This window comes from Hylobates moloch, unplaced genomic scaffold (assembly GCF_009828535.3).
Source record: "Hylobates moloch isolate HMO894 unplaced genomic scaffold, HMol_V3 SCAFFOLD_13, whole genome shotgun sequence".
NCBI lineage: Eukaryota > Metazoa > Chordata > Mammalia > Primates > Hylobatidae > Hylobates > Hylobates moloch.
In genome coordinates, this window is record NW_026652288.1 from 9,932,431 (window position 1) to 9,946,824 (window position 14,394).

At 54.8% G+C, this 14,394-nt stretch overlaps 1 protein-coding gene across 4 annotated transcripts in view; it reads left to right on the top strand.

Moving 5' to 3' along the window:
• Nucleotides 1-14,394, top strand: part of HPCAL1 (hippocalcin like 1) — a 132,935-nt gene that overhangs the window by 100,478 nt on the left and 18,063 nt on the right. The gene's annotated exons all lie outside the window — the stretch shown is intronic.

Below are 14,394 nucleotides of genomic sequence, written 5' to 3' on the forward strand. Positions count from 1 at the left end.
CTGTGCATGGTCAGGGCCACTCGGCCCTCTGGACCCCCACCCATGCCAGATAAGCTGTCTGCGCTGGGAGCTGGGCATGTGGCGTTCCCCTCAGAGCAGTTAGCGTAGCCTGCTGGGCCCAGGGTCTGTCTGAATCTGCCACCCTCCAGCCCCCCAGGCCCCTGCCTGCTCTGGGTGCGAGGAAGGCTTGAGGGAGGGCAAAGTGCTTACAGCTTGAATGCACCACCCTGGCCTGGCCACTGGTCACCTTCCCCCCCAGTGTTAGCCTGGCTCAGGGGCTTTTTCCATCTGGAATCCTTCCTGGCCCGGCCTGAGCTAACTGCCTGAGCTCGGGAGGGCTCCTCATGACCCTGGTCATCCTGCCAGCTCCCGAGGCAGAAAGGCCCGGCCATGTCCCGGGGCCACCCTCGGGTCTGGAGAGCCCGCTAGCAGTGCTGTGGGGCTGCTCTTCCAGCGTTGAGGGTTTGGTTTTGTTTGTAAGCAAGGAACCAGGTATGCGATGCTGGAGAGTGTGTGATTCTGGCTGTGCCTCTTCACAGCCCCTTCCAGTCTCGTGCATATGAAGGTTGATAAAAACGCCCTCTCTGGGGTCAGTGCGAGATCAGACCTGGAGTGAAGTGTCCTCGTTGTATCTGGACCGGCAGGACCTGGCTGCCCCACAGCTCCTCCTCTCTCTCCCTCCTCCCTCTCATGGTCTCATGACTATTATGGTGACTCTTGTCACTCACCACCCTGCCCCACCTGCTCCTGCATACTGTGAGCATCAGTTGGGGCCATGGATGTGGCCAGGGTCAGCTGTCATAGGCTCCCGGGGGGACACCTGGGAGAGGGACATTTGGGGACAGAGCCCCATCTGGCCATGCCCAGCCCCTGAGAGCCCTCATCACCGACTTGCATCTGGTGAGTTTGGTAGGGTCCTGTATAAGGATTAAAGTCCTCCAAGTCCTCATACAAAGTCGCTTTCCAAAAGTCTGGAATTTTCTTGGCCCTAGACGCGGGAGATGCTCTTTATAATTTTCATCTTCCCACTCAGAAGGAACACCTGTGAATACTCAGCCAGGCTAGAATTTGGACCCGAAACCTGTTAAAGCATCACTGTCTTAATTTCAGTGTTCGTGAGGGGGTTCTGGGCTGTGTGAGGGGTGGAGGGCAGATGCTAGTGGCAGGTTCCATCTGTGGCCCTGGTAGATGTGAGTCCTGCAGCCGGTCAGGCCCAGGGCCCAGGGCAGAACCCGGGCGTGGCTGCTTTCCCGCTGGGCGCCAACGCATGCACGTGGTGTTTCCAGGGCAAAGTGAGCTCCCCACCCTCTGCCCGTCCCCTGCCCCGCCCTCAGATCTGCATCCCATGGGTGGGGTGGCTTTTCCTGCCGTCCTCTTCCTGAGGGAGGGGATTTCTCCTTCCGCATTCTACCCCCGGCCAGAGTGGCTGCTGGGCTGAGAGGAAACATCCAGGCTGGGGCCTCAGCCTCAGGGTGCCGGTTAGCGGGTGGGTAGCTAAGAAAAAAGTACTTTTCTCAGAAGAAAATAGACACAACTGCATGTGAAGGGGCCACTTCCACTCCTTCATTCTCCATCCACCAGCCTTACTGGAGCTGGAAAGTGGAGGAACATCTGGGTCCGTGTTACCTGGATGTCACCTGCATTCAAGTGTCCTGGCCCGAGGCCACTGTCAGCACGGGCGCACAGGGGAGGCGCCTGGCCCGGCAGGTCGTGCTGAGGCTGATACCCATGTCAAGAAGCTGGAGCAGGCAAAGGGATCAGAAGCGGGTGGAGGAGGTGGTCCGAGGTGTCCATTCCCATTCCCAGACCCCTGGGGCATTTCAGTGCACGCACAGCAAATAATATCACTGCACCACCACCGCTGCCGCTGCCACCACTGCCACCACCGCCACCGCCGCCGCCGCCACCGCCGCCGCCGCCACCGCCGCCGCCGCCACCGCCACCGCCATCACCATCACCACCACCACCATCACCACCACCACCACCACCACCATCACCACCGCCACCACCACCACCACCACCATCACCACATCCACGAGTTGAGGGACTCTGGGGTCAGAAGGCACTTTCCAGGACATTCACACCACTGGCCATGGATGTTGTGGGTCAGGTGATGGGCAGTGGAAGGGCCTTCTGCTTCTCTCTGCCCGTGGCCCTCGGTCGTGTACAGCAGGCCGCTCCCCGGGCAGTGGAGAAGCAGCACCTGCATACTAAGGCTCGAGTCCCAGCCTCCCCTACCAGCCTCCCTCTCCGCGTCCCCAGACACTCAATGCATTCCTTCCCTTGAGGTGGGTTCATGGAGCACATACCCTGTGCCGGACAAGCTTCCAGGCTCTGGGCTTCTGATGGAGAACGGACCAGAGTAAACCTGGCCCCAAGGACCTTGAGCTCCACTCAAAAGGAGACAGACAGTGAACTCAATAAAACAGAAATGAGAGAGAGGATCAAGCTGGAAAGGGGATAAAGAATGAGTGTCGGTTTTGGAGAGAGTGCTTGGGGAAGGCCTTCCTGAGATGGGACCTGACCAAAGGCCTGCAGGAGGCCAGGGACGGGCATGCTTCTAGCTAAGGAGCAGCTGGTGCAAAGGGCCTGTGGCAGATGTGCACCCGTGGCAAGGAGGGGGGTGAGCAGGCGGCTCAGCCAGGTCGGAGTGGGTCATACCTGAGGGGCAGGACTCTGGCAACCCTGACCACTGAGGAAGACAGGTGTGAGCAGCATCTCGGCACAGCCAGAGTCACACCGTACGGCAGCCCTCTGTGTCCCTTAAATAATGATGCCTCCTCCCAGGCTTAAGAGATCGTTGTTGCTCATAGTGATTTGTGTAGCCAACAATTCTTCTCGAAGAAGTTAGATGAACAGGGCCATGGAGATTTGGGGCCAGAAGAGCAGGACCCCAGCCTTGCCTCCCCTCTGGTGCTGGCCAGGCTGTGGATCCCAGGCGGGCATCTCAGAAAGCCATCTGAGCGGCCTTTCTGGAAGTGCCCTCCTAGGCGGACACTGGTCATGAGGCAAGGCAGCGGGGAAGGGACAATCCTCCTGTGTTATACATTGAGGGTTATATTTAGGGTGACTTGGGATGACTTGGCAGTATCACTTCCTGTGGTCGTCCCCTCCAGCCCTCAGCCACGGAGGGCGGGTCCTGTCTGACAAGCATTGTGGGCAGACACGTGCCTGCACACACGTACACACCCACATGCACACATGCGCGCGCGCGCGCGCGCGCACACACACACACACACACACACACACACACATTGTGGGCAGGCACAACTTGGCATTCTCATCTGCCCTGGAATCAGTGGAGGGCTGGGGACATTGTCCTGGCCCTTCTGCAGGACCGCCAGGTGCCTGGCGGGGGAATCCCAGCCGTCAGCATCTCCGGAGCATCTGCTCCATGTCGGGCAGTGCGTGAAGGGCTGCATCCAGATCCCACATGAGCAAGACCGGCCTAGGCTCCCCATCTGGTTGGGAGATGCCAGGCGGAGGTGGAAGGAAGGGCGGCTGACCTGCCCGTTAGTCTGCTCAGCCACACAGGCAGCCAGATCCGAGGCTGCACAAGGACGCCCCCCTGACCTTGCTGCCTGTTGGCCCCGGGTCTCCAGGCCAGGTCCGAGCCAGCCGGGCTCCTCCCCACCCATGTCACCGGCCTCTCTAGGTGGAGTCCACAGTGATCTTTTCTCCCCTTCCCGAGGCATCTAGCACCACCCCAGGCACAGGGCCTGGTGTTTCTGGGACAGCCCAGATTACACATTTTCTCTCAGTTACCCCCTGGAATATTCTTGGACTTCTCAGACCCCACGTGCAAATTTTCAGCTTAGAAGTAATCAATGGGATGATAGACGATGTTTAGCAAATATCTGTTCCTTTGGATGTTCCTAGGTCCCCAGAGGGTCTCCGGGAAAGTGGCTCTTTTGCTGAGGCTAGAGACTATCTGGGCTAGAATGTGTCTGATGGGGCTCTTGGAGGGTGCACAGACAGTGCCCCGGTGGCCGAAGATCCACCGTTCCAAGGCCGGATCTGCAGAGGATTTGGAAGTTGTCTGGAAGGAGCACCTAGATCAGCCGGACCTTCTCTCTCCCTCCCTCCTTGACTTCCTTCCTGCCCCTTGTCAAACAATTACTGTGTACTTCCTGTGTTCTAGGCGCTGTGCAACTAATTGGTTATGGGATTATTTCTAGCCACACCCTGGGTAAATGGAACCCAGCTCTCTGTCCTTGGGAAAAGGGTCAGGAAAGAACTGGGGCCCAGCTGGGAAGCTGGAGGCTTGAGGCTGCTGGTCCATGTTGGAATGCTGCCTCCCTCTGCCATCTAGCACCCAAGCCCGGCGCCAGGCTCAGAGCAGGAACTGAACCTTTTGCTGTTGTTGTTGTTTTTGTTTTTTGAGACAGTCTCGCTCTATCGCCCAGGCTGGAGTGCAGTGGCGCTCACTGCAAGCTCCGCCTCCTGGGTTCAAGCGATTCTCTGCCTCAGCCTCCCGAGTAGCTGGGATTACAGGCACGCGCCGCCACACCCAGCTAATTTTTGTATTTTGAGTAGAGACAAGGTTTCACCATCTTGGCCAGGCTGGTCTTGAACTCCTGACCTCAGGTAATCCACCCGCCTCGGCCTCCCAAAGTGCTGGGATTACAGGCATGAGCCACCGCGCCCAGCCAGGAACTGAACCTTGGTAGGAGAAGGAAAGAAGGAGTTCCTGTCTTGCTTTCCTGACCAGACTGGAAGTGCTCTGAGGGCGTTTTACACTTCGGTGTCTTCCCAGCACTTAGCACTGTGGCCTGCACGTAAGGGGTGTTCCGTGACTGCGTGTTGGTTACACTTTGTGTGTATGGGTGGTTGCGTTGCCACAACTCTCCCTGCAGAATCTGTGGCCTCTGGTGCTGTGATTTAAAGACTAAAGATGGCAAAGAGTGGCTTTCATGAGCTGCCCCAGTCCTGATTATAAACACACTCTCTATGAGTCAGAGGCCTGGGTGATCATGGGTAAGTCACTTGCCAACAGTTAACTCCAGACTGTAGCTGCTGGGGCCACCCAGGGCGGCTGAAACATCACCATTCCTGTGCCTAGCGCTTCAGCCGGGCTGAGGCCATTTTATTAAGAATGACTTACTGTTTTTATTGTTTCCCAGAGATATTAAACACGAATCAAATAATACATGTGATGATTCACTGGAGGTTCCCTTCCAAATTTAAAAAAGAATTAAAGAAAAAGTTTTTGACAGGTGTGCTGGTGTGGACACCAGGCAGGCACCCGGGAGCCCTCCCACCTTGAGCTCAGCCGTGGGCAGCACAGCACAGGGTGGGCCTTGCCCTGCAGACAGAGCCATGCAGCCTGCGCCAAACCCCAGGGAGGACACGCGTCTCACAAACACCTCTTCAGTCTAACATTTACAGCGGTATCAATGGTATTTCTTACAAATGATTTCCACCCAAGATATGTTACAATGTGGCCAAACCCCATTCATTTGGGACACGTGAATTCAAAATTTGGAAATAGTTCCTTTGGGGCTCATGAACTCAGAGTTTAGTCATTTCTCAAGCAGGGACCTGGCAGAAATGTAGCTTTTTACCATCTGCTAAGACAAGAGCTAGGCGGCTGGGTCTGCTGAACAAGGTCCCGGGGAGAGGGACACCAGTCCCGGCTCAGTGAGCAGCTCCTCAGGTGCTTTGGAAGCCTCCTCTGGGGATAGACTCAAAGAAGTTTTCTATTTATTTATGTATTTTTCTTTATTTTTAAATATTTTTCTCAAGGATGTTTTTTAGAGCTAGCTCATACCTCAGGGGCCACACTGTCCAAACGCATATTGGATCCTGATGAGGAAAATGAGAGCCGTCAGGGTGTGTGACATAGCCACTGTCACCCAGGCCTCCAGCTCCATTCTGCAGTTGAAAATGATGCCCTCATAACAAAGAGTTCGTGTGTGTGTGTGTGTGTGTGTGTGTGTGTGACGGAGTCTTGCTCTGTCACCCAGGCTGGAGTGCAGTGGCGTGATCTTATCTCGCTGCAACCTCTGCCTCCCGGGTTCAAGTGAGTCTCCTGCCTCAGCCTCCCGAGCAGCTGGATTACAGGTGCCTGCCATCATGCCCAGCTAATTTTTGTATTTTTAGTAGTGACGGGGTTTCACCATGTTGGCCAGGCTGGTCTTGAACTCCTGACTTCAGGTGATCCACCCGCCTCAGCCTCCCAAAGTGCTGGGATTACAGGTGTGAGCCACCAAGTCCGGCCAACAAAGAGTTCTTATCTGTTCATTACAAACGCCCACTCTTTCCAGTCCTTACCTGATCAAGAATTCAGAGGCAATTTTTCAGGTATTTTTTTGACTCGGACTTTACAAATTGGAACTACCATTCAAGTAATTGGTCTGAATTCCTAGGTTTCGATGGTATTTTTCTCTTCCTTCTCCCGGCTGCCTCTCCTCCCCATACTCTGCATTTGTTAATCTACCCATTTGTTCCATATTCTGTTTGTTCTTTATTGCTCTATACACTGCTCCATAATGTTCTCTATCATTTGTCCATTCATCACCCATGAAGGTACATGGAGAGGTCACCAGCTCAGAGGTTTGTAGCAGGGACAAGTTACTTGCTGGTGGTGGTCTCCCCAAAAGTTTGGGCCTGCGAGTCATTGACACCTACATACTTTGAAAGCACCCCAGGATGAAGTCTGGAACTGGAAAGAGCTCCCACCTCAGCCAGACTCTGGCCTCCTCCCCAGCTGTGTCCCCACCAGCCCTTCTCCAGCCATGCCCTTTTGCCTCCCAGCACACTGGATTCCTCCTGGAATGCCCCTCACCCTGTCTTTGCTGGGTGAGTGTTTTCCCAGCCCCGCTGAGCTCAGGTATCAGCCCCAGTGCTGTGGGTAAGTCTGGGATCATCTCCTCCATTGTCTGCAAACTGCTGCAGAAAGCCTGGCCTGTGCTGGTCAGCAGGATGCTGCTTTCCCTTTTAAACAGACCCAAAGCAGTCAGCAGCCACAGACTCCCCGGAGATGAGAGAAGGGACCTCATGCCCTGAGGCAGCCCCAGCCTCACTCCCACGCCCTGCAGGTGCTGAGCAGCCCCCAGATCCTGGGCCCCTTTGCTGTCCCAGGGTTGGGCGGTTCTTGCTTCTTGGACCGAGTGGGCTCTGCCCTGCTGTGGCATGACTGGGCTTCTTCTGTCCTTTTTCTTTATTTTCTCTTTGAAGAACGGGAGTTGGAATTTCACTCACCCTGCCCCACCTGGATGTGTCTAGGCCACTGTGATCCCAGGCTCTCTGCCCAGCTGGGCCTGGGGACCAGGTTTTAATGCTGCTGCTCGGGGTGTGCCGAGCGAGAAGGGCTTGCCAGGCAGTGCAGAGATTCCACCGAGCCCAGGCCGCAGCCCCCACCTCCCGCCGGGCCTGTGCTCAGTGTCAGGAATCGGCTCCCAAGATCGCCGCCTTTCTTGTAAAGCTGTGCCAATACCCCAGGCATCTGACTGGTGCTTTCCAACTGGCACTCCTTTTACAGGTTCCGTTTCCCCTTATCCTCACAACTACTCCGTAGAACCTGCAGGCAGGGACCCTTATTCCCATTTTACAGTCAAGGAAAATGAGGCCCAGAGAAGTTGAGACAGCCAGGACCATATGGCTGGAGACGGGGCAGGCTGGGCAGAGCCCCCAGCGGGGCCCCTGGGTCTGCGGGCTACTCCCAGCAGCACCCCTCATATATACACCCCCATCCTGACTGCAGGCCCCCAAAGCTGGTGTTCTGGTTTCATTTCACAGAGGAGCAAACAGGCTGGGTCTGGAGCGTTGACACTGGCAACTCTAGCCCAGCCTTGCCTGACTCCAGGGCATGGCTGCAGGACCCTGGAAGAGCTGCCTGTCCCTCCGTGGCCCCTCCAGGGTGTACTGGGTGCTGGCTGCTGGCAGGGCAGGCTGAGGCACTCGACAGCAGAGTTGGCCCCGTAGTCTCAGTTTTGCTCCCACTAGGGTGAGACATGGTTCCCTGGGAAAGGGCTGTTGCTCACCTCCTGGCCTGGAACATCACGGTGGAATTTGCAGACAGAATTCTGCCATCTGATGCATAGATCTTCCCCCCAGGCATAGGTCAGTGCTTGAGTCATTCTGCAGCTGGCACAAACAGCCAGGAAGAATGCGCTCCAAGATGCCTGGGGGTTGGCATGCCAAATCACCAGGCGTCATCAGCACAGCCAAACCAGCGTGGGAGCCTCGGGCAGGGAGCAGCGCCCTGCCAGCTCTTGCTGACTGCATGAGGGGTCACATCTAGAGGGACTGATGAAGGGGCGTCTAAAGCCTCAGTATCTCCAGCCTGCTGCGCCCTCTTGCATTTTCTCCCAAAGAGCAGTCAGCTTGTGCTATGCGCCAAGTCCCTGCAAATGGGAAGTTGGGTGATTCACATGGTTGTTTCAACTTTTGAGTTTTTGTTGTGTGATTGAATAGTAATAGAATTATTCTCAGTGTTCTATGGAGCGTTACCGGGTAGTGGGGAGGTGGGCACACTGAGCCTCTACTGTTTCTCCCCTTCACCCCTCCTTGTTGTCATCAACGTGCGTTCTCCTACAGTCATGCTGTGCGCTAATTCCTTTAGTCATTCCTTCCAGCATTACTGAAACTCAGAGTCCTTTGTGGCGTGTGGGGATGCCTCGTCGTGCGGGGCTTGAGTGCCACAGGACCCAGTCCTCACTGCCCCCATGCCCTGGCACACACTGTTCCCTTTGTCTGTCCCACCTGGAGAACTCCTGGAACCTTTAAGCCCTAGCTCAGCTCTCAGCTCTGTCCCATCCCAGCTGACCTCTGTGCTCCGCGCCCAAGCTCCTGGGTCCGCGTAAGTCTCTTCATGCCCATCACTGCTGTTTCATGGGCGTGTGTGGGGGGGTCACTGCAAGGAGCCCCAGGAAGGGTCTCTGTGTCTCGTCCATCCACGTATGACTACACCCAGCATGGAACAGGACTCGGGACCCACTGCGGTGTGGACGAAGGAACCAGTTCAGAGACTCCACTCTCACTTCAGCCTGGTATTTCTGGGGTCTGTCACTGAAAGCCCCAAATTCACCTTCAAAGTGAGATCCTGGGTGGGGGCAGAGGAAGTCCCAGGCTCTGTGGCCAGGACTGCACACCCAGATTTCCACCGGGCTCGCTCCAGCTTGGCCCTGGCACGGGTGCTGCGTGGCTCTGCTCCCCGCCTGGCATATGGCACCCTCCACCACTGTAGAAACACGGAACTGTCACAGGGACAGACGTACATGGGCCGGGGGTTGCTTTCAGAAAGTCTATGGTCTCGTTTTGGTCCTGCCTTTGAGCTTCCTTTTCCTGCTGGGTTAGGGTTCCGGACGGAAGGGGAGCATTCTCTTGGGCGTTTCCCTTTTCCTGTCTCCCTGTTCTCTCCCCAGAGGCTCATGTATGTCCGTTTCACTCACCTCCCTTTCTCTGCTGGGGAGGCAGCTCAAAGAGCTCCTCTCCAAAGACTCAAGCTGGAGTGATGTTGGCTCTGTGATGATGCCGCACTGGTCCAGAGAATGACCTCACTGGAGAGTAGCAGGAAGTCCCCCATCCTGTCCCTCACCCCACTGGCTGAGGACCATATAGCTGGGATGTGTTCACCTGGGAAGGAGATTGGCACCAGTTTGATGAATGGACCCCCCCAAGTCTGGCATGCCCCCAAAACTCTACTCTGCTGCAGCTGCTTCCATGCCAGAAAATGGAGATTTCCAGAAAACCAAGTCTGAATGTGCCTTCTTGGAGCTTCAAATCTGAGCAGGAGAGCACTTGACCATCCTAACCCCTGACCTTCCTCCAGCGATTCCTAAAACTGGAAGAATCACAAAATGTGAGAGCAAGAGGGATCCTAGAAAAAGAACCACTCGCTCATTCATTTGTTCATGTGCTCAGGCACTGTGCTAGGCCCTTGGAATACACAACCATTCATTCAAACATATTTATTGACTGAATTGTGTGCCAGGCCCTGTTGGGGTACAGTGGTGAACAAAAGGAGGCAGACAGTCAAGAGATTTTGTAAATATAGTGCCAGGTGGTAGGAAATGCTGGGAAAGCGGTCAGGGTGAGGGACCAGAGGGTGAGGGTGGATGCTCTTTGAGGTGGGTCCTTGGAGGAGGTTTCCCCATAACTGTTGAGCAAGGACATGAACTTGGAGGGAGTGAGCCTTGCAGACACCGAGAGGAAGAAAGAGCAGACAGGTGGAGGGAACTGCAGGTGCAAAGGCCCTGAGGCTGGAACACGCTGAGCAGCTTCTCCGACTGGGACAAATGAAGGATTCTCCTTCCTCCAGGAGCTCCCAGTCTAATGAAGGAAAAAGACAAATAAGTGATGCGTTCAAAGCTGAGTTCATACTAGAAAAATGCTGTTAGAATTCAAAGGGAAGAGCAGTTGTAGGGGCTAGGAAAGGCATGCCTGAGGAGTGAGCTTTGCGTTGGGCTTTGGTGGATGAGTAGGGGTTGGCGGGGTGGCTGAGGCGAGCATGCCACAAGGGTGAACTCATATCTGCAGAGGCACAAGGTGTGCAGGGACAGCCACCCACACATTCCTCTTCCTGTCGCAGTAGCAGTTTCTGCAAGGGAAAGTACATCTCTTGGGGATTTCCCTTTTCCTTTCTCCGCCTCTTCCTTCTCGCCAGCTTCATTTAGGGCATTTCAGCCTTGAAAGGGTGGAAAAGGAGGGATGGGTAGAGGAAGGGGGTTTCTATGCCCTGCTGGGTCTCTCTCTCTCTCTCTCTTCTCATACGTTATGTTTTTCTTGTAAGGCTTTGGGGAGTTGTGGGGAGTTTAAGAGGCTGGGGATGGGTAAGAAGTCAGGAAGGGTTCAGTGGATTTCTCAACAACAGGTCATTGGCCTGGAGCCCGTCCAGTGGGCAAAACGCCGTGATGCAACAGCTTTCAGGAAGGCCTCCAGAAACGAGCTCTAGGTCAGTGGGTTGGGTTTAGGTGCAGGCACACCCTGGAACTGTCACTCTAGAGGTGTTACTAACCTCCTCTTTCCCCAGATCTGACTCAGCAGGGTTGGCTGTTCCCGCTCCAAAGAGAAGGAGGAACCTCTTCCTTCTGCAGCCCCTCCCCACCAGCCTCATTCCTTAGCTGGGGTCAGACCTGGGGTCCTCATTGCAGCTGGCCTCTGGCAGGGTTCTCAGGCTAGCCCTCCCTGCTGCAAAGAGAACCGTGTGGGACTCACAGGTAATGATGAAATACAAACGCCATGATCTTTCATTCAAAGGCACTAAGGAGTGAATAAATAAAGGATACCACAGGGTGCTAATGAGCTTGAAGAGTCCCTGCTTGGTAGCCCCAGATCCAGGGTCCCTGTATCACCCAGTGAATGCTACTTCTAGCCAGCACCAACCACGGGAAATATAGTGGGAGACACATACCTATGTGATTGTAACTTTTTCTATAGCCGCATTGAAAAGTAAAAAAGATGAAATTAAAAACTTGTTTGATTTAAACCATTAGATCCCAAACGGTATCATTTACCATTTCACATGTAATCAAGAAAGAAAAAGTATTGAGATATTTTATGTTTTTTTTTTTTATATGAAGTCAAAATCCAGCGTGTATTTTACAGTAAGGGCACATATATGAGTTCAGACTGGCGACGGTTTATGTGCTCAGTAGCCACGTGTGGCTGGTGGTGACCGCAGTGGACAAAGCAGCCCTAGCTTACAGGTGAAGACGCGGAGGTACCTGAGAGGGGCGGGGTCTCAGCTCAGGCCCTGGGAGCCTTTCAACAGCGCCCTCTAGCGTCGGCCCAGCCACACTTCAGCCTGGATGGTCCCAAATGCATAGGCTCCTCCCTGCACCTGGGTCCTGGCAGCCGGCACAGCCTCCCCGCAATCACCCAGGGGCAAAACTGGCCTCTCCTTGGAGTACTACCGGGAAGCTAAGGCTGCAGGCAGCTTGACTCTCACTTGCTTATTTGGAGGAAAGAAGGACACAGGCCCGAGTTGTTTTGAAAAATGCGATCAGCCCTAGGAGAGGGGCTTAGCTGCAGGGGCCGTGTGGGTCCAGCGGTCACCGGGAGAAAGAACTGGGCTGGGTGCTGGATAAGAAAGAGCACAAACCTGCTTGTCTTCCACCGGCCCCTTCTGCCTTCCACCTTCCTGTTCCACCCCAGGCAGAACAAGCTGTCATCTCAAATGGGCTGAGCCCTGATTCCTTGAAGTTCAAATTCACAACAAACGCCTCTCCAGCCTCTTCCTGAGCCTCAGTCTTTTTTTTTTTTTTTTTTTTTTTTTTTGAGACAGAGTCTCGCTCTGTTTCCCAGGCTGGAGTGCAGTGGCACCATCTCAGCTCACTGCAACCTCTACCTTCCGGGTTCAAGCAATTCTCCTGTCTCAGCCTCCTGAGTAGCTGGGACTGCCAGGTGCATGCCACCGCACCCAGCTAATTTTTTGTATTTTTAGTAGAAATAAGGTTTCACCATGTTGCTCAGGCTGGTCTTGAACTCCTGAGCTCAGGCAGTCCAGTGCCTTGGCCTCCTGCAGTGCTGGGATGACAGATGTGAGCCACGGCGCCTGGGCCAGCCTGGGTCTCTCATAAGCATTTGGTGTTTCCCACCTCTCTGATCGCCTTCCCTCAAAGCATCTCAGAGTCTGGTTGGCCTGGCAAGCTTCGGGGATCTGACTGATGAAAGCATTTTGGAGCAATGGGATGAGATGCCAACCAATGCCATCAGCCGGCACCGAGGTGGGATTAACAGGACAATCAAGCCCTCGGTTCCCAGGAGCCTCACTGAGCAGCTGCTAGAACTATGCCACTAAACAGGCTTTAATTTACAGGCAATACTGACTCTGGGTTAACTCTTTCTCACAGGCCTCCCCAGCTACATGTTTACATTTCTTTCCTTGTTCCTCTTCTTCTTCTTTTTTTTCTTTACAATTTAGCAGATTAAGAACAATATCAGGGTAACTGAGAACCACAGAGGTGGCTGTAAGTGACTCATTAACTCCGTCTCCCGTGTTTCCATCACCGTGAATTAAAACATCATCTCTGATGCCCTCAGACAGCTATTACTAGTTTGATCCGAGCCCTGCTTGAATATGAATCTTTTTAAGCCGAGCAGGAGATGGTTCTGCTCTCAAATAGACTGCCCTCCCCTGGGCCTCCCATTCCTTACCCCACCATCCTCCTTGGAGACGAAAGTAAGACTTCCTGAGAAATGAAGGCTGGGTTTGCCTAATTACTAGAGCTAGGTGGCCGTTTCTGCTGGGAAACGTGAGTGGTGGCTTTCTGTCTCTGCAGAAAGGCTTGCTTTTTCTCGGTCGTCTTACTAGACAGCCAAGCTCCAATAAGGTTGGCTCCTTTGCTTAATGAATGACAGAGGGGTCACGGCAGCATGCAGCACTCCCCCTGCCCCCCATTTCTTGTGAGGCAGCCTGCATCGGGCCCAACAGCCTCCAGGAGAGAGCTAAAATGAGGTCCTTCAGATTACATATTTCATCTGGGCCCTTGTTAATAAGCACACGCTGGCCATCCCAGTGAGTGACTGGAAGTGTGTGTGCGGCCGTCACCTTCATTTGGCATTCATGGGCTCCATTCACCAGTTTCATAAAAGTTCCAGTGGGGAGGCCGTCTTGCAAATCTGTCCTGGCAAGCATGTCTAAGGGCGAGGAGAGTGCTGGACACCAGCCAGGAGCACCCTGGGTGGCCTCCGCGGCTGCTTATGGTCTTGGCACGGAAAGGGCCCAGGGGAGGTTACAGGACAATGGGAAGGAGGTGGGCTCTTCACTCAGACCTCCTGGGTCCACAGCCCACCACCCCACCAAAGCCTCAGTCCCTTGTCCCTAAGGTGGAGCTGACATTGCCTCCTCTCGGCCTAGCCAGGAGTGACCCCACTTTCCCAGCTCCTAGAATCTTCACTGTGTCCTCCCCAGATGTGGCCTACAGAGACCGGGCCTCCTGCAGCCTCTGAAATCCTCCTTGTCATTCAGTTGTGATTCCAAATGCCATTGTCCTAGGTAAGCCGCCGAGTGCCCCGGGAATGAGTGACTCCGCCGGACCCCACTTTATTCACTTTTTATGCCCCATCCTGGGCACGCCTACACCATAACTCAAGCCCCCCAGGGAGCTGGTGACTGGGGACCAGCATCCCAGTGCTCAGCCCAGGATTCGGCACTCAGAGGGCCCAACAGCCTGGAATACACCGAGCACCCCACCGGGCACCAGGCCCCAAGGGCAGGCTGAAGTTTCCACTTTCTTGGAGAAAGATCCTCCAGTCCCCTGCTCGGGGGCTGATCCCGGCTGGCTGCCCGCTTGCTCAGGGTGGGGAGGTAGGCTGGAGAGGGCGGACTTCCCTCAACTCACTCATCTTCTGTGGGTTCCTCACCAGCCTTCCTCTGGGCCTGTTGTTCTCCTGTCCAGTGTCTTTCCAGAGAAGATTCCTCCCCCCAGCTTTGGAGATGGGGCTGGG